The 27,030-nt window shown below is 48.7% G+C and overlaps 1 protein-coding gene across 8 annotated transcripts in view; it reads left to right on the forward strand.

Annotated features, from left to right (window-relative positions):
• C1PH19orf44 (chromosome 1p C19orf44 homolog) overlaps positions 1–27,030 on the forward strand; it is a 393,273-nt gene that overhangs the window by 246,404 nt on the left and 119,839 nt on the right. The window lies entirely within an intron of this gene.

Below are 27,030 nucleotides of genomic sequence, written 5' to 3' on the forward strand. Positions count from 1 at the left end.
CCAGGGAGCTATCAAGATGATGCCGGGATTCCTTCATCTTGCAGATGACCCTGTGGACCAGGGGTGTGGGCGGGAAGGCATATACCGCCATGTTGTTCCATTGAATCTGGAATGCGTCACCCAGGGAGCCCAAGCCCTTCCCCTGCCAGGAGGCAAACTGTTGGCATTTCTGGTTGTCCCGGGAGGCAAAAAGATCCACCTGTGGATGCCCCCACATGAGGAAGATCTCCTTCGGCACCAGGTCGTTCAATTGCCAGGCGAAATTGTCTGCCCCCGGTCTGCGGAGCCTGTCCGCTTCCAGGTTGGATTCCCTCGGGAGGTGGACCGCCATGAGGTGGATATCGTTCTCCAGAGCCCATTGCCACATGCCGACTGCTAGGGTGCACAGCGGAGGGGATCTGGTGCCCCCCTGCTTGTTAACATAGTACATGCTGGTGGGGCTGTCCATCTGGCTAAGAACTGTCTTGCCCCCGATAAGAGGGAGAAAGGCTTTGAGAGCCAACCATATGGCCCTCAATTCCAGCCAGTTGATGTGGGACTCCTGCCGAGTCCAGACTCCATGGAGGCTGTGGTTGTCCATGGTGGCTACCCAGCCCTCTAGGGAAGAGACCGTAGTAACTGTGACCTGAGGGGTCGGCTGTCGGAAGGGCTTGCCCAGCCTCAGGTTGGAGTCCGCAGATCACCAGTGGAGGTCCGAGAGGAGGAAGGGAGGAATGCCGACTGGCTCCTCTTGGGAGCCCCTCTCCTGATTCCATGAGGCTGTGCAGTGCAGCTACAATATCTGCATCCTGAGTCTTGTGTGGGGCATGGCCAAATGGACCGCTGCCATAAGACCCAGTAGGTGTTGGTACCACCAGACCAAGGTCACGGTCCTGGAGAGGAAGTGAGCTGTAGCTCTCTTAATGGCTGCAATCTTGTCCTCTGAGGTAAAGACTCTCACAGAGCTTGTGTCCCAGATGAGGCCCAAGATGGCCAGGCTCTGCGTGGGCTGCAGCTGAGACTTCTTGAGATTAATAGTGAACCCCAGGTCGTGGAGTGTTCATCAGTGCAGAGGCCGTATGCTGAACCACCTCCAGAGAGGTGGCCCGAACGAGCCCGTCATCCAGGTATGGGCAGACGTGGTGGCCCTGGGCCCTGAGGAGGGCTGCCGCTGCATTCATCAACCTGGTAAATACCCTGGGAGCCGTGTTGAGGCCGAAGGGTAGCACCTTGTATTAGAAATGGAAGTCCATGATCCTGAAGCGTAGTAAGTAACGATGCGGCTGCCAAATCGGGAGGTGTAGGTAAGCTTTTTTCAGATATAGGGAGCACATCCTGTTTCCCCTGTCCAGTGTTTTTCACAATAAGAGCTGACGTAACCATCTTGAATTTTTGCAGAGGGAGGGAGAGATTGAGGGTGGAAAGGTCCAACACAACTCTGAGGCCTGCCTGGTGGTTCTTCTGTATGGTGAAAATCCTGGAATAAAAAAAAAAAAGCCCAAGCCTCGCTGGGAGGATGAGGACTTCTTCCACAGCCTGGCTTTCGACGAGCGACTGGATCTCTGCCAGCAGAGTTGCTGTCCCAATCTGTGGTAGAGGAGAGGAGAGGGGATCCAGGGGTCCGAAAAATTCTGGCACCAAAATTGCATGTGAAAGGCAAGCCTGCCCCCCACCGGAGACACATGACCCTGAAGAGGTGTGTCATGCCTTTTTTCCCTCTGAGGCTGTTGCGGAGGAAGGGGGATTGGAAAAACGTCTTGCACTCAAACCACCCCCACCACCCCCCACCCCCCTTGGTGTTTCCTCCGATGCTGACTCCGAGAACGGTCAGGTTGTCTGGACCTCTGTTTTTGGAAGGCTTGGAACCCGCCAATCGGCCAACCCTTGTCGGAGCGTTGCTGCGTCTGGGTGTAGGCCTTGGGCGTGGCCTTCGTAAGAATAAAGACTTTGAGGTTTGCGAGCTGTTCTTCTTATCTAATTCCTCATCCATGGTGGAGTGGAAGAGGTCACTGTCCTCGAAGGGAAGGTCCAGTATGCGTTCCTGGACATCGGGACTAAACTTAGTAGGTCGGAGCCAGGCCCTCCTTCTCATGTCTGTGGAAATGCAGATGGCCCGGGCAGAGGTATTGATGTGGGCCACGGTGGACTCCATAATGTAATGCGCTACCAGCCTGGATTCTCCTAGTCCTGCCTTGAAGCACGCTTGGCTCTATGCCGGAAGTTCTGTGAGGAAGTCTGCAATTTCCCGCCAGAGCCTTTGGTTAGCGGCTGCCAACATGGCATCTGCGTTGGCCTGCCACAGGTGCAAGGAGGCGTTGGAGTACAGCTTCTTCCTGTATGCCTCCAGGATCTTCTCCTCTTTGCCTAGCAGCGTCGAGGACGAGGTGTCCGAAGACGACTGAAGCTTGGAATAGTGACGCTACAGCTGTCACAGAAGAGTGCGGTTGAGGATGAGCTGAAAGCAAGAGTGTCCCCCCTCCATCTGCCTGTACTTGGCGTTGAGGCGCTGATTGACAGGCTGGGCCGAGTGCGGCTTGAGCCACCCCTTCTTGGCCAGGGAAACTACGTCTTTCTGTATCGGTATCCCTGTTTTGGTAGGGGGTCTTGGGGTGAGGACTTCTGCTAAAACCCCCTCCTCAGGCTGCTCTACCTTGGGCTGAGGAAAGCCCAAATACTCTGCCAAACCTGCAAGGCATTTGTGGAAGGCCCTGGCTGAAGATGGCGTGTCGGGGTCCTCCTCCTCCTCGTCGGTGTCCACTAGGTCGCGAGCGGGGGTGGACAGAGGGGGTCCGGAGCTGGTGGAGGAGTGCTGGGCGCTGTGGGCTGTGGAGTGGAGACTGGAGCCGGTGGCTGCTGCGGAGGCTGGTGTGGAACCGCCTGTACTGTGGGAGGCAGGGAAGTCGGAATCGGAGGAACCGGCTGGGGCAGCGGCGTCTGCGCTGGGGCCTGTGGCACCGGAGCCATCGGAGGAATGACTATGGGTGTCGGCGGGGTGACCTGAGGGAGCATGACCCTGATGGCATCCCGGAGGATGGCCCCCATCTGGGGAGTTCGCATCAGCCCTAGGAACCTTTAGAAGAACCTGTCTTCGGAGGCTGTAGAGGTGACAGGTTATATTGACGGAGTGGCCAAGGGCAGCCAGGGCCAGGGCACACTCTGTCTGGGGTGCAGGGGAAACCTGCCCTGCCCTGCGCTGCTGATGGATAAACTGTAGGCCACGCACCTGGTTGACACCAGTTCCACTTTGTGACTCTTTGCTCCACCTGCTCCGCAAGAGGGGGTATCAGATGAGTGGCCATCTTGTCTGGCGCGGCGGCCATTTTGTTGAGCTGCGTGCCACGTGCCGAAGTCGTGGTGCCTGGCTCGCTGGAACCAGCCCCGTCCAAGATGCTTGGTGGAACAAAAAAAAGGCCTATCCCGCTCCTCGGGCCGTGACCTGGAAGGTGCATTGCCCTCGGCAGAGCTGCCGGTAGTGCTGTGTGAAGGCGCCCCCTCAGTCATGATGCCGGTACTAGGGCGTTGCCCCTCGGGAGCAACCCCGGTAAAAGAACCTTGTGGTCCCCCCATCACTGACCCCGGAAGGATCCTGAGACCCCTCGGCCGTGAGGCCGGTAGCTGGACTAGCCTTAGTATGTGTGCTGGTACTAGAACCCAACGGGTTCCTCCCGGTCGCTGGATCTTCGACTCCATAAAAGTGGCTCCAGCATCCAGGCCCACTTGGCTGATGAGAGGCTGTGCACCAACCCTGGCCATCACCATATACAAAGGTGTTCCCAAGGACTCCACTCATGGGTTATTAGCTTGGTGCTCCTGTAGCAGACAGGAGCACCAAGCTCCTGATACAAAGGGGGTTTGCTCGCTAAGCAAAGGTAACATTAGTGCGTCATTCTGTGTGTGGTGTTATACCAGAGTGTTAAGCAGTAGTAATTGAATCCCTGAGCTGATATATCATCTACACTCCTACTTCCCAGAAATGTTAATATCTGAATATGTTGCATGTGAAGAACAGTTGGGCTTTGAAGTCGGAGCCACATAAAATCTATCAGCTATTGCTTAAATTACTATCTGGCATAGCGCAATGAGCTTTCTATACCTGCATGGAGGAATATCCAATTAGAGCATTGAGTTGCCAGAGTATTTTTATTAAAGGAAAGAATACCTCTTCTATCCCTTTTTCTTACATGAATTCCTTAATCGAATCGTCAAAGAAAAAAAAAACTGGTGCTCGTCAGGATGTTTATTTTTTTAATATATATATATTATTTTAATAACACACCTAACACCATACCCGAGTTCGGTTTCTAAGTGCGGATCTGGGATTCGAACCTCTGTTGTTCTGCGTGGTCTTGCTTCCAAGACCAGCGCGTTGTCCCTGTGCTATCCTCTGTTCCGCCTTAGAAAAACTCTGTCCAAACCTAAGTTTAGCTTCCATCTGCCTTACCACTTTTACAAAAGGATAACATTACTTACCATAGGAAGGAAGTACTCCTTCCTCCCTCCCTCCCGCCTCCCCTTTGTTGGCTAATGGTGTCTGGTTTTATAATTCCACCCTAAGAGTTCTCTGTGCTTTCTTAGACCCCAGGCCTGCTACTGCAGTTCAAATGTCTTTTATTCTTTCTCTTTTCCTAGTGGTGTTTGGTCCGGGCCCCCAGCCAAATGTACTGATTCTTTCTCCCAGCCAAGCAGCCTGGCTAGGCAGTTCAGCCAGTTCAGTCTCCAAATCTATTCAATGTCTCTGGACATGTGCTCCTTGTTGGAGACAACATGCTCTAGTGGTCTGGGTTTGCTTATATTTTCGAAACTGAAAATGTCTTTCACCCTCTGGTTATTTTGTGTCTCTCTGCAGTTCGGGTGTTTTCCTTACTCACCCTTTCTTGGGCTGTGGGACTTCTTACCACCTCATGGGGTATTTTGTATCTTGGCTCCGCTTGGGTACCTTTGCTCTTCAGCCCGTCTTCGTTGATCGGTTTTCTTACTCTTCCATGGGTTATCTTGATTCACAGCCCGGCATGGGCTATGAGGCTTCTCAGCCCCATTGCGGTTATTGGTACCACCAACAACTCTCGTGGGAATATCTGGATTCTCAGTCTGGCGTGGGGCATGTTGTGGCCTCCCTGCACTCCACTCACTCTGCTCTCTGTGCCGCATACCAGTTTTCAGCTGTGGTGCTTATTGGAGGAGTTGGAACTGTTCCTCCAACTTTGTTCCAGTCTTTGCGGTCTGGCCTCTTGTCTGTTCCACCCATCCAGGGCTGACCAGACTTTGGCGTCAGTTAAGGAGGACGCTGGTATGCCACTTCTGGCTTGGCTTAGTTTCATTTCTCCTTGGTGGCTCTGAGTTCCTTGGGCTCATTGTCTTCCTGGAAGTGGCAGCATTCTGCGGGATTCCCTGTTCCTCCACCCACTACACTGCACGGCTCTGCCTCCATGCTACTCCTGAGAGATTGACATTCCCTCTTCTGCACTGTTTTGCAAACCGGGCTCTTTTGCTTTCTGGATGGCTCCTTCCTCTTGTGTTTGGGTCCTGGGACTTTTATGTTCCTACATTGAACAGGATGGGAGAGTCCATTAGTTCCGCTCTTCTTGCAAGGACGGCAACAGGTCAGAAACCAAGACATCTACTTTTAAAGGGCCCTGTACATTACTCCCTTGTTCAATTCCAATATAATAAGCAAACGGATTGGGATTCTGTGTTAAAGGGTGGTGGAGTAAGACCCTTGTTTGGGGATTCCTTGCTCCCTAAGCCGGGGAGGGTAGCGTAGCGGGCTCACCTTGGTGGCAGAAAAGGCACAAATTCCCTATATTTGCCACAGTTGGCATATTGTCAGATTGGTTGATATATGGCGGGCTAATATGATAAAGACTTTTATTACTCTGCATGTGAAGTGGAGAGGGAGGTTTCACTTCCACATCCCTCATGGCTAAAATGACAAAGATCAGCTCTGGTGGAAATAAAGGCATTGTTGCAAGTTCATGTACAACAAAGAAACAACCTCTGTAAACAGAAGCACAAGTGCGCTCAACGCATGCATCTGCGCCTCTGACGGTGGCATTTTCTACTACAAATGATTACAGCAAACGCTACTTGAACCCAAATACGACATCAAAAGCACTATCTAATTCAATTGCTGAGCAGGATAAGCATATACTGTCGATAGAAAAGCAATTGAACGAAATTTGAAATAGGTGTGATCGATTATGAGAGCATTAGCCCTGTTAGAAAAGGATGTATTAAGTAGAGGCTCACCTTGAATTAGTTTTGGCAAAGCAGGGGGGACTGCAACAACTCTCAATATTCACATTTGGGTTGTACCAAAACATACAAGTGATCAAGATTTGGAGAAAAATATGCAGAGCCTTTTTCTGAACCGGTTGCAACTTTCAGACAAGTTTTACCAGCAAAAAGAACAAATAATGACAGCAGCGAGGAAATCTGGTTCCATGCAATTCTCACTCCGTATAGCAGGACTTGGCACAATCAACGTTCATGAAAAGGCGATCACTATGGATGGTGGCGAGCTAGCTTAGAGACAACATAAGTCCAGTTCGGGATACCCATGCAAACTGTTGTTCACTTTTAAAAGCTGTAGTATGCCACAAAGAAGGAAGAACAAACTGTGGTTTTTTTTGTTTGTTTTTTGTTTTTTTTAAAACCCCAGGGAAAGCAATTCATTTTCGGCACAAAAACACTTACAAAATGTACCATTGATAACAAAGCAGAGAGGGCATGGGTCCTTACAAATGAACAATGGGACGAGAGAATGTGACTTGAAGACCAGTTGTTGCATGGATGGTTGAACCCTAAACCAGAGTGGAGGACAGGCCAGAATGGCAAAAGAACGGGATGGTAGAGCAAGTGCTTAATTAAAGATGGAAGGGGTGATGGAAAAGTGCTGTAAAGTTGTTTAAGGGTATGGAGAAAGGAAAACTGGGTGATGCAGTAGCGTAGTGTACTAGGAAACTGGTTCATCAGAAAGAAGGATGGCTAGGATGTTAGATTTAAATAGTGGCAAAGTTGAAGTAACACAGAGAGGTAGAGGAAGAGCATTTCAGAGTATGGGAGCGAAGAGAGGGGAGCACAGAGGCTTTGACTGGTGGCAAGGAGGTGATCAGAGGATGTTCTTAACGAGCGAGGAGGAGAGTAGGGAGTGAGATGAGCAGATGGGTAGGGTAGAGCTAGTCCATGGATAGTTTTGAAGATAAATAGTTTTATCCCTTTGTTTCATTGATAGCCAGTCAATCTGGCGACGGACAGAGGAGGGTAGACGTAAAACGAGAAAGGTTGAAAAGTGAACGGACCGTGAAGTTGAGGACTTTATCCAGAGTTGAAAAAGCATAGTGAGGAAGGCTATAGAGTAGACTGTCATGATGCCTACCCCCGGAGCACCAGGCCAGGCCCAGCACCCCCGGAAGCAGGCATCATGCCCTCGGGTAAAAGCCCAGCGGCCCCTTATAGGGGCTCTTTGGACTCAGTCCTGGCGCCAAAGGCGCCAGGCTCATAAAGGGAGGTGTTTTGTGCACTTACCTGATGCAGACCATGCTGCACGCTTCAGGCCTCCCTGAGACCTGAAAGGGACTATTTTTTCATAGGGACTATTTTTTCACTCGGGCGTGGCCAGGGAAGGATACATACCTAGTTGGGGAAGGATACATACCTGGGACTTCTTTGGAGGCTATTTAAGCCACGCCCAGACAGCAGCTCATGCTTCGCATTGTTCTGCTTCCAGCAGCTTAACGCTCACCGTGTCTACTCCTGCTCCTGGACTCCAGCCACGCCCGCCTCGAACCTGGAAGACCTGCAAGGAAGGAAGAGAAGAGACAGGTGAAAACCAAGGACTATTTCAAACTTTCTACCTGCATCCGGTATCTTCTCGCCAGCATCACTGAAGAAAGACTTCCATTTAAAAGCATTGCGTTGCTCGCTGCAGCGCCACGCTTCACTCACCTGTCCTTGTTAGGGAGAATTCTCTGTTTAGGCTGAATTTCCCTACCTAGTGAGTCCCCCAGCAGCTTTGCTGGATTTCTGGGGTTTCTTTTTTTCTCCTGCCAAGGGTGAGACTCTTTTACCCTCACTCTTGGACATGTTGAAGTGTGTTTTCTTGGTTAAACCTTGTGTTGAATGGGCTATGGGGTCTTTTACTCCATAGGGCCTCATGTATTTTTGTGATGTGGGTTACACAGCACCCTCTGTGCCGTGACCCAGGGGTGTCCTAGGGACTCCCCAACATAGACTCCATACCCTGGGACTGACTACTGTCTCTCAGGGCATGTAAAGTCACCAAAGGCTTTGCTAGTCTTGAATCCTGAACAGAACCAGTACAAACCATCATATTGTGGACGTACTGGCTGGGGCAATTCGATTGCCCCAGGGTCTGTTAGTCGAGGGGGCACGTCTCCGTCCCCCCTGATCGAGTTTTGGCTGGTGGCAGTGGAAACTACGTTTTATATTCGACCGCGAATATTTTCCTATGGGATTTCCCATTGTTTTAGGCTAACACATTTAATTATTTATTTACGGTAGCCTTAAACATACCGCCGGTTTATATATTTATTATTATAACTCCGGTTGGGACTTTTTGCCAAAACTTGATTCTAAAATGGCGTTGGTGTTCGCCTCTGTAACTCTGACCCAAAGTGGAGCCCTTTGTTCCACTTTTGGCGGGCTTCTCCACAGAAGCCCTCCAAAGTGGTGCCACTCTGTCTGGGGTACTTAGGAGGGGTGGAGGGGGATTTAGGCACCCTGGACTGAGTTACCTTGGTAACTCAAGTCGCACTCCGTCCTGATTGGCCCAAGTGGTGAGCCGGCCGGCTCACCACTTAGCATGTTTGAGTGACAGCTAGGCTGGGTGAATGGGGGTTTGCTGCATAAAAGCAGGGCTTTGGGGACTGGAACTTCAGAAGTCGCCACAGGACCAAGAATCCGACGAGGGAAGAGCTGAGCCGACCTGCTTCGACGACACCACCCGGTGGAGCCCTGCTGAACCGTCTCACCACCTTTCCCGACGACCGAGGAGAACTCTTAACGGAGTGGCTCCTTCCCTTGACTGGTGGGGACAACCAGTTTTCACCTTCTTTCCGCTTCTCGAGGTATCTCGTGGCCGCCTTGCCCGTGCCAAGCACCCCGGCAACCGGAATACCACACTTTTACCCCTAACCGCGAAAGTCGGTACAACCCTTTAACCGGAGGACTCCGCGGCTGGTTTCTTCCCGGGCAGTGCAACGACCTTCTTCTTCTGCTCTTCAGCGAGAACTTCTTCTCCCCTGACCGACGTCGAGCCTGGCTGCCACTGCCTGGAACAACTGCCACCGCTGGAGGATCCTTTCCGCTTAAGGTACCGTGTTCCGCCTGGCTTCCCTTGCCACCGACTGTACGGGGTAGTTTTAGCCCCCGGCTTTCGAACCTGGGAGTGCCTGGGACACCCTGGCTAAACTTTCTAAGCCACTCTAAACGCTTTCTAACTCTTTGCAAGACTTTGAATCCCTACTAACAGTGTGATCTTGGGCACATTTTCGCTCCGGCTACTCTAAGAGTGGGCCCTGCCTAGTGACTTTTGCTCACCTGTGACTTTGTACTTCTTTGAGCCTATTGCAAGTGTTCTGGACCTTAGAGTGGTGTGTTTAACCTATTTCTGTTTCTTGTATCCCTTTCTTGAACCTACTAGAGTGTCATCTAACGTTAAGCACTCACCTCTGTTCGAATTATGTGGTGTTAACCTAGAGTTGTCTAGATAGGAGTAAGGGTTGAAACTGCTTTCATTATCACTGTGTTTGAAGAGTTTTTACTATATTTTTGCTAGAGTGATTTCAACTTATGTGTGTTTAATAAATAAATAACTATATGCTTTTGAAACCAAGCTCTGGTCAGTGTTTGCTTATGCTATTGTATTTGAGTACCTATGGTGTATACTTTACATACTGCCTAACTCTTCTTGAGGGAAGTCTGGCTGCTCAGCCACAGCTACCAAGTAAATCTGGGTGGTGCAGACTGCTACCAAGTGGGTTTACTGCTATACCTGTAGTCTTAAATCTTTTGCAGTGCTCCCCAAGGGAACTGCACAGGTTTCTGCCTAACAGTCCTCGAGACATCTCCCGGCTCCATCGCGGCTGTCAGCATCGGACGCCACATCTCTGCACCTAGGGGAGAGAGGAAGAAACAAAAGGTGAGCAGAAGGAACACAGAAGGAAAGCCTGATTAACAGCCATAATACTTACCGGCTTTTCTTCCACATTTCGGGTCGGCGCCGCCCCGTTGGCAGGTACCGTAGCCCGGCCCCTATGGGGAAAGGACAAGAGACATTTCTGGGGAATGATGAGGACATTTAGAGGGATCGCCCTCATCACTACTCACCTCGGCAGTTTAACCCCTCGACGCATCGCCTTCATTCTGCACCTGAAATAAAGGACAGATCACAGGTTAGAAAGACAACATAAAGGGGGCCTCACTTGAACTTTGAACTTTCATACTTGCGGCGCATCGCTCAGGAAAGTCAAGTGGATTTTGCCAGCGCCATTCTGAAAACCAGTGAAGTAACTGGACGAACGCGCGCCCCTGCACCAGAAGCAGAATGGAGAGTTCATCCTTCCAAACCATAAGGTGAGCTTAAACCGGGGTTTGGAGGAAGTTAGAGAGGAACGAAGTGGGAAAGGGGGGAGCTAGCACACTATTCTGCAGACTGTTAATCCCCTTTCTCATCTGCAGAAGGATATTCCTATGGGCCAGGCAAGCACGATTTGGAGGTCCTGTCCAATCGGTGTTCCGGGTCCTGCGCATCACGCTAGAAGAGGCCACAGCAATCCAGACTAGACCAGCACCCACGTGGGAACCAGGTGAGCGTTACAGAACGCGAAGCCTTCCTACAAATTCCCACCCAGGCGCTATGGAAACTTCCGAAACTGACCAGTTGGCCCAATTACTGGGGGAATTACGGGCTGAAGTACACGCCGCTCGTCAAGAGACTAGTGCCCTCAGGAGAGAAGTGATTGTAATAAAGGATAGAGCTGATGACCTGGCTAGACAGCTTTTGCAAGGTCAAGCTGGACAAACTCCTTTACCCGGTTCCGGGGGGAACCCCGCTCCTGTGGTTTCCAGTAACCCGGTGCAGATTAATCTACCTGGAAACATGCTGCTGGCCCCACCTGAACGCTTTGCTGGGGACCCCAAACGATTCGCCGTATTCATGAATCAGTGTCGTTTGCACTTCCTATGCAGACCTGGGGCCTTCCCTAATGATCAGACCAAGGTAGCCTTTGTGTTGTCATATCTCAGCGGCTGTGCTGCCGATTGGTCAGTCCCACTGGTAACTCAAGATGACCCGATTCTTCGTGATTTTCAAGGACTTCAAACAAGCATGGAAAGGTTATTTGCTCGACACTCCCAGGGACAGGCTCTGGATGACGAACTTCTATCTCTGCGACAGGGCAATCAAGACCTTCTATCCTACATTGCAACCTTCAATAGACTAATTGTGGAAACTGGTTGGCCAGAGGATAAAAGAATCACGTTATTCTATCGAGGTCTACGCGGAGAACTTAAAGATGTCCTGGCACAAGTTGTAAATTCGCCCCAAGAATGCACTGAATATATAGACTTAGTGGTCCAATTGGATCACAGGCTGCAAAACAGAAAAGCAGATCGGTCCAAGTTTGAAACCCGGGTGTTGGCCAAGACCCACGCTAACCCCAAGGGGGCTGATGGCTCGGAGCCTATGCAAATCGGAGGGGTTAAAGGACCCCTAACTCAAAAAGAACGGGAAAGAAGACGACAGATGCAATTATGCCTTTATTGTGGGTCCTCTGGCACTTTCTACGAGATTGCCCGGTTAAGCCGCCCAAGAAGGTGGTAGGAGCCGCTGATAAAATCCATGGAAACTCTGTATCGGGAAATGACCACGCCCGGCAAGCGTAGGGGTCCGCTTGCCGAGCTTGAAAACTAACTCTCAGACCTCGCATTTCATTGTGCCAATGGTCCTCGTAGATCCGGAACAACCTAAACGGTTGCATGCTATAAAGGCATACATCGATAGCGGGGCTATAGGAAACTATGTGGATCGAGAATTGGTCTCTAGGATAAACCTCCCTCTGCGTCCTAAAACCAACAAAGATGTCATCACCACAGTAGATGGAACCGAAATTGCCTCTGGACCGGTAACACATTCCACAGCTGAGGTGACACTTGTAGGTCCGGATGGCCATCGGGAGGCAGTTGTGTTTGACGTAATCAAGGCTCCACAGTTTCAGCTTATTCTCGGAATCCCTTGGTTAGAGACACATAATCCTCGAATTGATTGGCGAGCGAAGAGAATAACCTTCCCGGATTGTGCACAAACCTGCTACCCAGAAAATCCAAAGATTAATCTAGCATCAGTAACCTCTGTCCCCGTGCAACTACCTCCAGAGTACCAAGACTTTCAGGACGTCTTCCAAAAGGAACAGGCCAACACGTTACCTCCCCACAGATCGTACGATTGCCAAATCGATCTGGTGCCCGGTGCACAACCCCCTTGTAGCAGGATTTATGCCCTTACTGAACCAGAGAATCTGCATTTGAGACAATATTTAGATCAATACCTCGCCAATGGTTTCATTTGCCCGTCAAAGTCCCCGGCATCCTCAGCTGTGTTCTTCATGCCTAAAAAAGAAGGCGACCTTAGAACTTGTATCGATTACCGCGCATTGAACCAGATAACTGTTAAAAATCGTTACCCTCTGCCTCTGATCCCTGAACTCCTTGACCAGGTGAAGGACGCTTGCGTATACACCAAGTTAGATCTCTGGGGGGCTTATCATCTGGTGCGAGTAAAAGAAGGCGACAAATGGAAAACGGCCTTCCATACAAAATATGGACTATTCGAATACCAGGTGATGCCTTTCGGGTTGTGCAACGTGCCTGCAGCCTTCCAATTCTTCATGAACGATGTCCTTCGGGAACTCATCGATGTCTGTGTTGTCGTGTATCTCGATGACATTCTTGTGTACTCCTCTTCGGAATCAGATCACAGAAAGCATGTCGGGGCCGTCCTAGAGAAACTGCGCCAGCACAAACTGTTTGCCAAGCTGGAAAAATGTGTTTTCCATACCACCGAGGTTGAGTTTCTCGGATTCATCCTGACACCTAAAGGGGTCCGAATGGATTCACGGAAAGTGGATGCCATCCTCGAATGGCCATCACCTAGTTCGGTGAAAGGTGTCCAAAGCATGTTTAGTTTTGCCAACTATTATCGCAGGTTTATTCCGGTGTTTTCACGTGTGGTGCAACCCATCACTGCACTCTTGCGAAAAAATAAACGTTTTGAATGGACCGAGGAAGCCGAACAGGCCTTTCAGGAGTTGAAAGCTAAGTTCACGTCCGCACCTATTTTGAAGAACCCGCGTCCCGATATCCCATATATAGTCGAAACCGACGCGTCCAGCTTAGCCATGGGAGCTGTCCTGTCTCAGAGAGACCCTGAAACCAAGCAACTGCATCCCGTAGCATTTTGGTCCAGAAAGTTCTCGCCGCCGGAGATAAATTATGCGATCACCGATAAGGAACTATTAGCCATTAAGTCCGCCTTTAAGGCTTGGCGGCATTATCTCCTCAGCACCCGGCATACCATCACCGTGATCACTGATCACCGAAATTTACAATATTTAAAAACTGCCAAGGCTCAATCGTCTCGACAGGTCCGATGGGCTTTGTTCTTTGCTGAGTTCGATTTTGTAATCACCTACCGCCCCGGCTATAAGAATGGTAAGGCGGACGCTCTATCCCGAATTGGAATGGAAGAAATAGACACAAACTCAGAACCTGTGCCGATAATTCCCGAACAAAGAATTTTGGGGATAACCACTTTACAAACCCTTGAAGACATTCAAGCACGAGTGAAACAATTCCTGGACTCTTCAGCCTTGCAGGATTGGATCAAAAGGGGGTCTAACTTTTCAGTCAAGGATGGCTTACCTTACTTCCAAGGACGCTTATTTTTGCCAGAAAAGGAATTGCAAGAACTGGTTATTTCCCGTCATCATGATACCCTGATGGAAGGACATCCTGGCATTGCCAAAACAGAGGAAAAGGTTAAACGACAATTCTGGTGGCCTTACTGGCGAAAGGATATTAAATCTTTCGTGATGTCCTGTGGAGTTTGTGCCCAAAACAAAGGTCAAAAGACAAGACCCGCCGGTCTTCTTCAGCCCTTAGACATTCCACCAGCATCTTGGCACACCCTGTCACTAGATTTTATCACGGAGCTGCCCTCTTGTAATGGTTACAATACTATTCTGGTCGTGGTGGATTTATTTTCCAAAATGGCCCACTTTATTCCGTTGAAAGGATTACCTTCAGCCTTTGTCTTGCCAAGGAATTCCTCGAAAATATCATCCGTTTGCATGGATTCCCGTCCATACTAGTCTCCGATCGGGGAAGCCAGTTTATTTCTCATTTTTGGAAAAAGTGTTGTCAACTCGCACAAATCGACGTAAGACTCTCGACCAGCCACCACCCACAGACCGATGGTCAGACGGAGAGAACGAACCAGACCCTTGAACAATATCTACGATGTATGTTGCACCAATCGGAGGGTAATTGGAAGGACATTTTATGGGTGGCTGAATATGCATACAATAACTCGATACACTCTGGAACTGGTCAGAGCCCCTTTTATATCCTATATGGACATCACCCATGTACTTCAGACTTGGACTCACCTCTGAGCCTTGAAATGCCCGCAGTGGACCATTTGCATTCTACGATTACTCAAGCCTTCAAGGATGCAACTGCACATTTGCAACATGCGAAAGGGAAATACAAAAAGAATGCGGATCTGCATCGAAGAGAGGCGCCTCCATACCAAATAGGGGATCAAGTATGGTTGGCTACCAAACACCTATCACTCAAGGGGCCTCGAACTTTTAATCCAAGGTATTTAGGCCCTTACTCGATCAAAGCTATAATCAACCCAGTGGCAGTCAAGCTCGATCTACCAGCTAACATGCAGATTCACCCCGTTTTTCATGTGTCACTTTTGAAACCAGTGCACCCAGGAACCAGATTAACAAAGCCACCAGAACCGATTCAGATAGATGGGGAGCCTGAATTCGAGGTGAAGAACATTTTGGATTCTAAGATCTCAAAATCAAAACTTTTCTATCTAATTGATTGGAAAGGGTACGGGCCTCAGGAAAGGTCTTGGGAACCCAGTGATCACGTACATGCACCTCGGCTGGTAAAAAGGTTCCATCGGAATTTCCCAAACAAAACGAAACCTCCAGAAGGAACGACCTTGGGAGGGAGTGCTGTCATGATGCCTACCCCCGGAGCGCCAGGCCCAGCACCCCCGGAAGCAGGCATCATGCCCTCGAGTAAAAGCCCAGCGGCCCCTTATAGGGGCTCTTTGGACTCAGTCCTGGCGCCTTTGGCGCCAGGCTCATGTTGGACATCAGTCCTGGCGCCATAGGCGCCAGGCTCATAAAGGGAGGTGCTTGTGCACTTACCTGATGCAGACCATGCTGCACGCTTCAGGCCTCCCTGAGACCTGAAAGGGACTATTTTTTCATAGGGACTATTTTTTCACTCGGGCGTGGTCAGGGAAGGATACATACCTAGTTGGAAAAGGATACATACCTGGGACTTCTTTGGAGGCTATTTAAGCCACGCCCAGACAGCAGCTCATGCTTCGCGTTGTTCTGCTTCCTGCAGCTTAACGCTCACCGTGTCGGCTCCTGCTCCTGGACTCCAGCCACGCCCGCCTCGAACCTGGAAGACCTGCAAGGAAGGAAGAGAAGAGACAGGTGAAAACCAAGGACTATTTCAAACTTCTTACCTGCATCCGGAATCTTCTCGCCAGCATCCCTGAAGAAAGCCTTCCATTTAAAACCATTGCGTTGCTCGCTGCATCGCCACCCTTCACTCACCTGTCCTCGAGACATCTCCCGGCTCCATCGCGGCTGTCAGCATCGGACGCCACATCTCTGCACCTAGGGGAGAGAGGAAGAAACAAAAGGTGAGCAGAAGGAACACAGAAGGAAAGCCTGATTAACAGCCGGCTTTTCTTCCACATTTCGGGTCGGCGCCGCCCCGTTGGCAGGTACCGTACCCCGGCCCCTATGGGGAAAGGACAAGAGACATTTCTGGGGAATAAGGACATTTAGAGGGATCGCCCTCATCACTACTCACCTCGGCAGTTTAACCCCTCGACGCATCGCCTTCATTCTGCACCTGAAATAAAGGACAGATCACAGGTTAGAAAGACAACATAAAGGGGGCCTCACTTGAACTTTGAACTTTCATACTTACGGCGCATCGCTCAGGAAAGTCAAGTGGATTTTGCCAGCGCCATTCTGAAAACCAGTGAAGTAACTGGACGAACACGCGCCCCTGCACCAGAAGCAGGATGGAGAGTTCATCCTTCCAAACCATAAGGTGAGCTTAAACCAGGGTTTGGAGGAAGTTGGAGAGGAACGAAGGGGAGAAAGGGGGAGCTAGCACACTATTCTGCAGACTGTTAATCCCCTTTCTCATCTGCAGAAGGATATTCCTACGGGCCAGGCAAGCACGATTTGGAGGTCCTGTCCAATCGGTGTTCCGGGTCCTGCGCATCGCGCTAGAAGAGGCCACAGCAATCCAGACTAGACCAGCGCCCCCGTGGGAACCAGGTCAGCGTTACATAGACTGCCTTGGTATTCAGATCTAGAAAGGACTAAGGAGGAGATCAACTGTTCAGCAGTATTGAAATGCAGATGAAAGATTATTCTGGTATTGAGGAGGATGAGTCTGGCTGCAGTAACAGATTTGGAGATGAAGAGCAAGAATTTGTGTGATGGGTCGAAGCTGACACCAAGATTAAGCGCAGAAGCAGAGTAAGGAAAGTAGTCAGAAGAGAAGAGTGGGAGAGGAAGAGATTGCCTGTTTTGCTAGGAAGTAGAGAACTTCAGTCTTCATGGAGTTGAGAATGAGCGAGTGAGATTCCATCCAATAATTCATGGTGAAGCGAGTTTTACATTTTCGACACCAGGTTGTCGGATAAGGAGTGAAAGGAGAAGATCTGAGTGTCGTCAACAAGGAGTTGATGGGAGAAGCCGTAATAGGAGATCAGGGCAGCAGAAGAATAGGGAGTGAAGAGAAGTGGAACAAGGAAGGGGTGAGTGGGGAGGTAATGCTGTTTGGGGGAAAGGTATGAAGCAAACCAGGTGAGGGCCTTATCTCTGATGCCAAGAAAAGATCATGTAGAGAGAAGGTCAGAATGGTTGACAGTATCAAAGGCAGCAGAGAGGTTGCGAAGAATAAGAATAAGAATAAATTAAAGGTTTGCATGACAAGTGGAAGAAATGATGTTGCTGACATTGAGGAGAGCTGTCTCTGTAGAATGCAGCAGAGGTCAGAAGCCAGATTGAAGAGGGTCCCGGAGGTTGTGAGTATCGAGGAACTCAATGAGTAGACAGAATACTATTCGCTCTAGGATTTTGGAATAGTGTCGTAGAAGAGAGACCGGGAGAAAGGTGGCAGGATAGTTGGCATCTAGACTAGGTTTCTTAATGAGAGAGATGATGGTAGCTGTCACTTTTAAGGGCTGTCGTATGCTATAAGGAAGGAACAGAGAAGCTAATGAGTAGAGGTCCAACAGAAGCCCAATCTTATGCCCAATTGCCCACTGCTCAAAATCCAAGAGATCAAGAGAGACGCATAATGACAGCTGCTGCTGGCTCTGCAGGGTGAAGACTGAGACACCCACCTTACCATAGACATAGTGGAAGTCACTTGAGGGATTCTGAAGGTTCACAAAGTCTGGATTGCTATTTCCTAGACTTCGATCTCATGATGCTTATGGTGTTAAGAGTTTCTTATACCAAAGTTCAATTTGAATGATTTAAAGTAGACGTATCGCAATATTACATACTATTCTGGATGAAACAGATTCATACTAATAGGTTTTCAATTGTTTTTGGAAGATGTTGCCCCAGATTTAGATATGCAGGGATTTAGTGGTGGAGGTAGAGGGGGAGGGAAATGTACAATGTTTGGGTTTATGTTCCCCATGTAAATACATTTCTAGAAGAAAGAGTTCATACTTTGGGTGTTCAAATTAGGGGTGTACCGAACTTCGACTTTGAGTAAATATTCGGCCGAAATCCGTCTGAAAAAAAAGCTTTTTGGCTCCGGCCGAATAGTTTTGACTGTTGCCGACTACTTTGTCATTCTCATTTGAATACAATGCAACAAGAACTCTGAAAGGCAAATATAGACTTCAGTTTGGAAAACTGAATAGAATTAGACCAGACACTTAGCCACAAGACCAGACAAATTGCTATCACACAGCTGTAAAATATCCCATATTGTAATATGCTCTTTAGGGCATGTTTTGTTATAGATGGATTCTTAGACGTAAAAGGTTCTCACCTTTTATACTTAGCCAGCAACAATACAGGAACATCTTTTCTTTTGGCGAATGTTTATATTCAATGTGCCCTTTCTTCAGTTGGAAAAGACAATGGGCATATTTCACTTTAGGATACATTCAGTTCCTGTCATGTCACTTCCCATTGCGTACGTCATAGCCCCCCTCCCCCTTTTCTTTTTCTAAGGACGTGATAGTTTAACATTATCTGATATTCTATCAGGAATGATAAGGTGCATATGTTTGTATATTGGTGAGAAGGAGTGGCGAGTATAAATGAAAAGGAGCAGCCAGCATTTGTTCTTATGGACCATGCCCATGGAGAAACTTTAAGAATTCACAATAGGGAGTGGAGACTAACCAGGCTTAGTTATGTCACAGTAATATGCCCCCATCTAACAGGCCTCTCAGAGGCATTTATGTTGAGTAATCTTTCCAGTTCCAAAGTGGGCCAGTGTGTGACAGCGGGATGCAACTTGCAATATCCATTTTGTTAATTGCAGCCTAGTCCTTTTGCATTTGTGAAGCCTCCTACTTTGACTGGCACTGGTTTGGAATATGCAACAACATTCTGTACATTTGGCCCCTTAAGTTTGGTAAATTCAGCTTTTTTTTCAGGCAATTATTCTTTAAATAAAGATGCTGCATTGATTACAACAAAGAGATATAAAATTATAGAATGCATTTTAAATGGTGCTTTTTTTAATACGTGTGTTTTTTCAAGTTTGGAACATGATTTATTAAATAAAGCAACTATTCGGCTTTATATTCGGCTTCAGGCGAATAGTTGACAAACTATTCACTATTTGGCCAAATACTAAATATGCTATTCGGCACAGCCCTAGTTAAAAGGTTATCCTATTCTATAATGTTCTTGTTTCCCTGGTTATCCTTTTCTTTTTACATTCTCACTAGTGACATATGTGCTCTATTTACGTGCATCCAGGTCAGCAATCCATTGATTAGAATCTGCAGATGTTAATGTCTGTTCCATGTGCTCATCAGCAGATGCTGCCAGGTCCACCTTATTTCCTTTGTTGTGCATATGCATCTAAATTAGTTTGCTTTTTTTGATTGCCCATGAGATTGTTATATCTTGAATGGTCTCCCCTTGACACTGGTCGCCTCTGTTATTTTGCATGCTCACTTTGCCTTGGGGTCACACCCAGCAGGTAATTATTGCATGCATTTTAGTGTCTGGAGTAGAAGGTGCTCAATCCGTACACTAGTTTCACAGCATGTTTTATCAGCTTAGTAGCAGCTTCTCAGATGTTTAATAAATCTGTGCTTGCTGATTCCATCCATAAATTAATCATGGAAACACGTCTTTGGAGGATAGCTCCGGGGCAATGTGCTCGCCTTGAAAGCAAGACGACACAGAGCACCACAGGTTCGATCCCTGGCTACGTGCTTAGAAACCTCAGGTTATTTATAACGCACTTAATACCCTATCATATCAGATCACATGTTTTTTATGTGGTTTACACTCCTCCTTTAACAGGCACGTTTGTATGTACACTCTTCTGATTAGTAGAAGTGATATGTTATCACCCTAAATGGTGATTCTTAAGTTGGATTTCCAAAATCAGCCCTGAAGGGAGCATTTTTGGAGGCCACCCTTTTAAGGTGGACGCGGAAGACCCTGAGAGGTTAGCCAAGCCCAATAAAGGTTTGGTAGTAGAGGGGCAAGCCTTAGTCTCAGGAAGGGTGCGAGATTGCTCTAGGGCAGGGATGTCCAACTCAAGGCCTCAAGTGAAAGAAACATGTGGTTTTTCAGGATACCCCTTATTAATATGCTTGAGATAAATTTCAATACAGCCATTCTAAATGTTTGCAAATCTTTTCCATGAATATTAATTGGGGATATCCTGAAAACCCATCAGGATTCCGGCCCTCGAAGCCTGGAGTTGGACAACCCTGGTCTATGGCAACAATGAGTCCACAAAGAACAACACCAAAAATTCTAGTTAGACAGGTAAGTATAAAAATATGCAATAGTTTATTAGCCCTTTAAAATACACACTAAGCAAGTAAAACCTTTAGTCAAATATTGTCACACAAACCCTTATAATACAGATTTCTGAGGCTTGTGGATCTGCTTAGAATCGCATGCTGTGCATAGGCTGACATCTAGTGGTAGGTGTGGTGTATTACATTCTTGTTTTTTACATTTTGGTTTTTGAGTTTCGAAAAAGGATGTCAACAGAGCGTGCTTGTAATACTTACTATGCCTGTGTGAAGTGTATTGTATCCATGATCCTTCACGCCGCACGGTACCTCAGATGATTGTTTTCCATCCTCATGGCCGGTTGCCTATGCAGAGATCGTAGCCTAGCTACGGAGATGGATTACAGTTGAACAAATAGTATTTTTTAATATAGTTTATTTTAAACTCCGCGATCGATCGTCCGGGGACTACTGTCTGAAGCTTCAACTAACGTCTCTTTCTCGGCCTTGCAGTAGGGAGAGCAGGGGGTGAGGTCTCTACACTTACATTTCCTTATAGAATGCCTCTTTCCACTTTATTTTCTACAGATTTCTGTCTAGCTGCCGCTAAATTCATACAATACTATGGAACAGACGTCCTTTAACTTTTGTCCTTCCTGCAATAAAAATGTTCCCAGGAAAAATACACACCGAGTGTGTAACAGGTGTCTTCCACGCGGTCACGCCAAATGGCACTCTGATTCCCGTCTGCTTTTTAAGCCGGAAAACGCTGAAGGACAGTGTAAAGACTGGAGTGGGGAGTCTCTACTGCTGCTCTCTGCAGAGGAGAGGCACAGAGGACCCCAGCCAAGATTCTCTATTATTGGTATTGTGGCAAGCAATCAAGGCCTAGCTTTTCAGGAGGTGATGCAGGCTGGTTCTTAAGTACAGTGTGGTCCCCAAGCACCCACATCCACACACTGTATTAGTTAAAACAGTCTTTTTTTATAATTAAGATTCAAGGTTATATAGACGATCACAATAACTCACTTTGTGCTCGGTTAATCTACAATGGCCAATATATACACAGTTCTACGTGGTACCACAATTACTATCAGATTTCATTAAAGTGCATCAACTGTACTTTGGTCAAAATTAATAGACATAGGAGGAACGCAGTTGGTTAGAATAATGGGCACAGTACTGAGCCCCTACCACCAGGCACAGTTCTGTATGAGGATCCCCCCCACCTGGGGAACCTGTAAATAAAGATATAAAACAAGCCCAGTCCATATATTGTTCACAAGATTCTGATTTCCTTCTAAATATATATATATTTTTTTAATTTTTAAATTATTTTCCACAAACACTTCAAACATTACAACCATTTAGGACGTTCATGATCAATATTAAGGCATCATGTTATTCAATGCCCTCTCCCATCCTCCCCCCTCCTTCCCCAAAAACTTGAGCCGTCATATCCATGCCATCTCCTTGAACACCTCCGGATGACTCAGTTATTGCCAACTCATCTCGGTTTTCGGCATCCTGATTGACCTGGTGGGGGTTTGCAATCGAGGCCACCAGCTGTCTCCAGGCTATCAGGGGCCTACCTCTTTCTCTCCCCCACTAGTGACAGCTTCGTACCGACTGCTGTTTCTGCTTCAGCCCATTTCAGGAGGTCTGCCCACCACATCTCCACTTTAGGCCTATGGGCCGCTTTCCAGCTCATCGCAATTCTGCGCTTGGCCAGGATATAGACCAGGTCTTTCATTTTGCTGATGCGTTTTAGATCACGTGGCCTAGGGAAACTACCCAGCATACACGCCCAAGCAGACCTCACATCCAGCACCACCCCCGACGGCCAATCTCATCTTCAGTTCTACCCAGAATATCTGCACCTCTGGGCAAGCCCAGAACATATGTAGCAGCCCAGCCTCTTCCTGGCCACACCTGGGGCACTTCTGTATGGCCGAGCCACCAAACCTGGCTATTCTGCCGAGGGTCAGGTAAGCTCTGTGAGTGACATACAGCTGAATCTGCTGGAGTCTCGCGTTTCGGGACACCTTCTTATGGTACCTTTGGGCTCTATCCCATTGCCCCTCTGTCATGGTTTCCCTCACATCCTCCTCCCAGTCAAGTCTCAGTTGGAGCAACTCCTTCCCCGTCTTTGCACTCAAGAGCTCGTAAATCCGAGATTGTTCGTGCCCACCCTCCGAGACATCATACATAATTTCCACCGAGGCATCAAGTTCTTCCGCAAGCACCGCCTCGGGCCACTTCCCCCTCACCCCTTTCATAATCCTGGTGTAAGTGATCTATTGGCCCTTATGAATCCCTGTTTCCTCTAGCAGCCTCTCGAATTCCACTACCTCCCCCCTCCTACCATATGTCTCCCAGGGTGGCCAGGCCTACCGGTTCCCAGTATCTGCGGATCCCTTTGATCAGTTGGGAGTCTTCCCCACATAATACCACCAACGGGACCTGTTGAGAGAGCGGGTCCGGGTCACCTACTGTTCTCTATGCTCTGCGCCAGACCTCCCAGCCCAGCACCCACAGTCTCCCCATCTCTGCTACTTTCGTTTTATGCAGCCACACTGTTACCTTTAAAAAGTATGGGGCGGAGTCACCCTGTAGAAGCCTGGCCTACGCAGATTCCTCTGTGGACAACCATCTAGCCACATATGATAACTGTCCCGCCAAGTAATATAATTCAAAGTTCGGCAGGTTTATGCCCCCCTTGTCACACGAGTTTTGTAGTTTCCACTGGGCCACCCTATTTCTAGAATGGTGCTGTATAAAGCCCCTGCACAGGCTATGGAGTCTAGAAAAAAATATTTGGGGATTAAGTACAGAATATTTACAAAAAAGTGCAGTAGTCTGGGCAAGACCATCATTTTGAGCAGCGCTTCTCTTCCCATCATGTCCAGGGGCAGTCTGGACCAAAAACCCATGCTGTTTTTTATGCCTGCAACTGCTTTCTCCGTATTGTTTTTGTGTTCCACCTCTAACTTATGATATATGTTGATGCCCAGGTATCTGAGCATCTCTGTCTGCCAGGGTATCTGTAGAATGGGCAGGTTTTCTAGTGGGACATTTTTGTACCTTCCCAGGGGGAACCCGCTGGACTTCCCAGGGTTTACCGATATGCCCGAGAGGGCGGCGTAATGATCCATCACCTCCAGCACAAATTGCAGGTTCTCCTCTGGGAAACGCAAATATAGGAGCATGTCATCAGCGTACAGTGATAGTAAGTGGGTGTTTCCTGTAGTACGAATCCCCACCTCTCCATATTGTTGCCTGAGGCAGATAGCCACGGCTCCAAAACAGGTATATATAAACATGGGCGACCAGGGGAATCCCTGTCTGGTCCCTCTGCTAAGTTGCCACTCATCCAAAATTATAGCGCCTGTCTTGACCATTGCAATCGGGGAGCTATATAACATCTTGACCCATCTAATATATCCCGTATCCTTTCAGGGTCGCCATCAACCATGGCCACCTCACCGAGTCAAATGCCTTGGCCGCATCCAATGACACTATTGCCAGCTCGCCCGGGTCCTTCTCCTTTTGGTCAATAATATGGTGCAGCCTCTTGTGATTGTCTGTGATGTTCCTGCCTGGGACATAGCCTGTTTGGTCCGGGTGTATCAATTTGCCAATTACTTGTTTAAGCCTGTTGGCCAGCACTGCCGTTAGTATTTTGCTATCTTGATTGAGCATCGATAAGGGCCTATAAGACCCACAGTCCACATTCGGCTTACCCAGTTTCAAGAGTGGGATGATCACTGCCTCTCTGAGAGACTCGGGCAGCTCCCCCTGTTCATAGCCTTCATTCAATGTGGCCAGAAGTGGTTTGAGTAACTCCTGCCTATACGCGTTGTAGAATTCGCTAGGTAACCCACCTGACCCAGGCGCTTTACACGTAGGCAAATGTTGGATCACCGCCTCCAGTTCGTCTAAGGTGATTGGGCCTCCAGGTCTGCTCTTTCTAGATCGTCTAAAGTGGGCAGCCCGATATCTTCGATTGTTTCCAAAATCACCTGGCCCATATCTCCCCCCCACATCCTCATATAAAGTATTATAGTATTTGTGGAACTCCTCATTTACCCCATCCTGGGTGTTGCGGATCTGGCCCTCAGCATCCCTACCTTCTCTAATCACCGGCCGGGGTGTGTCATTTTTGTATAACCAGGCCAGTAGTCGGCCTGGCTTATCTCCTCCCGCATGTTGCCTCTCAATATATTTCTTATAGTTTAGCTTACATAGTCTATCCCAGAGCTCGCTGCTAGCATTTTGTAGATCTCTCAACTTAGCACTGTCCTCCCGGGTGGTTCCCCCACTTCGCATTAGGTCCTCTAGCTCCCTTTCCACTTCCTGTCATTTTTGTTCTATCCCTCCTTGGAGTCCTTTGGATTTAGATATGGCTACCCCTCGCACCACCACTTTAAATGCCTCCCATACTGTTCCCATGGATCGTACGTTTCCCGTATTTATGTCAAAATATTCCTCTATGGCCTCCCGCAGGTCCTCCCAGAATCCCGAGTCCTGCAGGGCCTCAGCTCTGAGCCACCATGTCGGGATACGTGCTCTAGGGGGGTGGTATCGCCACTCCAAGAACAGAGGCAAATGGTCCGACAGTACTCTGGCTTTATATTCTGCACCCACCATTTCTCCCGCTATCTATGTGGAGGCGAACACGTAGTCCAGCCTAATATGTAGGTCACGTGGCGCGGCATAGTGCGAGTACTGCCTATCCTTTGGATGCAGCCGCCTTCACACATCCTCCAATCCAAGATCTGTCAACAGTGTCCCCAGCGCTTTGGCTGCTGGCGCCGGTTTTAAAATCTTGCTATCTGACCTGTCCATCCCGGGGTGCAGCGTGCAATTGAAATCACCTCCCCACAATATTGCACCACCCAGCAGGGGGCTAACTTTACTATATAGAGACCTAAAGTAGGCTGCAGTATCATGGTTAGGGGCATACAAGTTTATGATGTTCACTTCTCTGTTTTCCAGGAGTCCTGCCACCAACACCATTCTGCCCTCCGGGTCTGTTGTCGATCGAAGCAACTGAAACGGCATGTGCGGTGCCACCCATGTTACTACCCCTCTTGAGTATGCCGAATATGTGGCTCCCGTCACGCTACCCTTCCATTTTCTCCTTACCACCTCCAATTTCTCCTTATTGAGGTGGGTTTCCTGTAGCAGAGCTACATCAACCCTCATCTTCTTCAGGTACATCATCACTTTGTTACGTTTCAAATAACTATTAAGGCCCCGCACATTCCAGGTCACAACTCTGAGATTACCAGATTCCATTGTCCCGATGTCCGCTCTCCTCCCTCCCCTTCTCATGTCTGCCTTGGTGGCCCGTATTCTGGCTCATTTCCCTCCCACCCTCCCCAACTTCCCCCTCCCCTCTTTTCCCAACCTTACTCCACTGCACACAACTCTTTCCCTCCCCCCTCCCTACCCTATCCCAACAAATGCCCAGCTCCATCCCTGGATCTCAGGCCCACCCGCGTCTGGTCCCTTCTCGTAGGTCCGAGGACTGGGACCCTGCGGGGTGTCACCAAACTAGTGGTGACCTAACTAAGCGTAATGCTATGGGGGTTCAAGGGTTATTTCCCAGGAGCTCCCGCTTATGTGATTGGGATTATTCAGTTTAACCGGATCTTACAAACATATACTGACTGTGCAGCACCTTCCCTGCATGCCTACTTTAATGCTATATTCTAGTCCCAGTGTCTTGCGCTATGTCACCTTAGGTGCAACAGCCTCATATTACTTATCTTCTTCAGCGCCCGTCTGGATATCTGATTCGTGGGGGCGACTCTGCATGTCCAGCCAATCCATGGCGTCTTCTGGCGTTTCGAAAAACAAAGTTTTGTTCTTGTGGAAAACCTTCAGTTTGGCCGGGTACAGCAGCATATATCTCTGACCCATTTCTCTGTTTTTTTTTCACCGCTCCGAAGTTCATTCTGCTGCGCTGTATCTGCCGGGTATAATCCGGGTATGCAGTGATTTTTGCAGGCCCCCTTTCAATTGTTCCACCCTTCCGGAAAAATTTGAGTATCTTTTCCCGATCCCGGTAATTCCGAATTTTTGCGATCAATGGCCTTGGAGGGGCTCCCGTGGGTGGTCTTCTTGTCAAAGCTCTGTGCGCCCTTTTGACAGCAAACTCCTGGGTCAATGCCCCTCCAGTTATCTCCTGCAGTAACATGGTTTCCACGTATTACGTTGGGTTAGACCCTTCCATTCCCTCTGGCAATCCAATGATGCGGATGTTATTGCGTCTAGCGCGTCCTCCAGCCTCCTCCGCTCTGTTCTCCAGGTTGCCTACTCGCTGTACTAGGGCATGGAGTTCCGATCTATACGCAGCACATTCTGCAGTGTTTGGGGCCACCTCCTTCTCCAGGTTCCGGTGCGCTCCGCAAGCGTTCTCACATCTTGTCTTTGCAAGTTCACATCTTCCTGGACTGCTCCGGCCTTAAGGTCCAATGCGTTCATAGCCAGGCCCAGTTTGGTCTTCCAGGCAACTTTCAGGTCTGCAATCGCCGCCAACACTTCCTGGATTGTGCCCGGGGCCTCCTCCTTCGCGGTAGTAGGTTTATCCTTACTCTTGGCTCCCTCCGCCCCGGGAGATGTCTTTGCATAAGCATCCAGCGTGGGCTGCTTGCTCTTTGGTCTAACCACTTTGTTCGACATTGTGCTGTTCCCCTTGTGAGGGTCCATGTGGCGTCGTGCTTATC

This window comes from Ambystoma mexicanum, chromosome 1p (assembly GCF_040938575.1).
Source record: "Ambystoma mexicanum isolate Mex_15411 chromosome 1p, UKY_AmexF1_1, whole genome shotgun sequence".
Classification (NCBI taxonomy): domain Eukaryota; kingdom Metazoa; phylum Chordata; class Amphibia; order Caudata; family Ambystomatidae; genus Ambystoma; species Ambystoma mexicanum.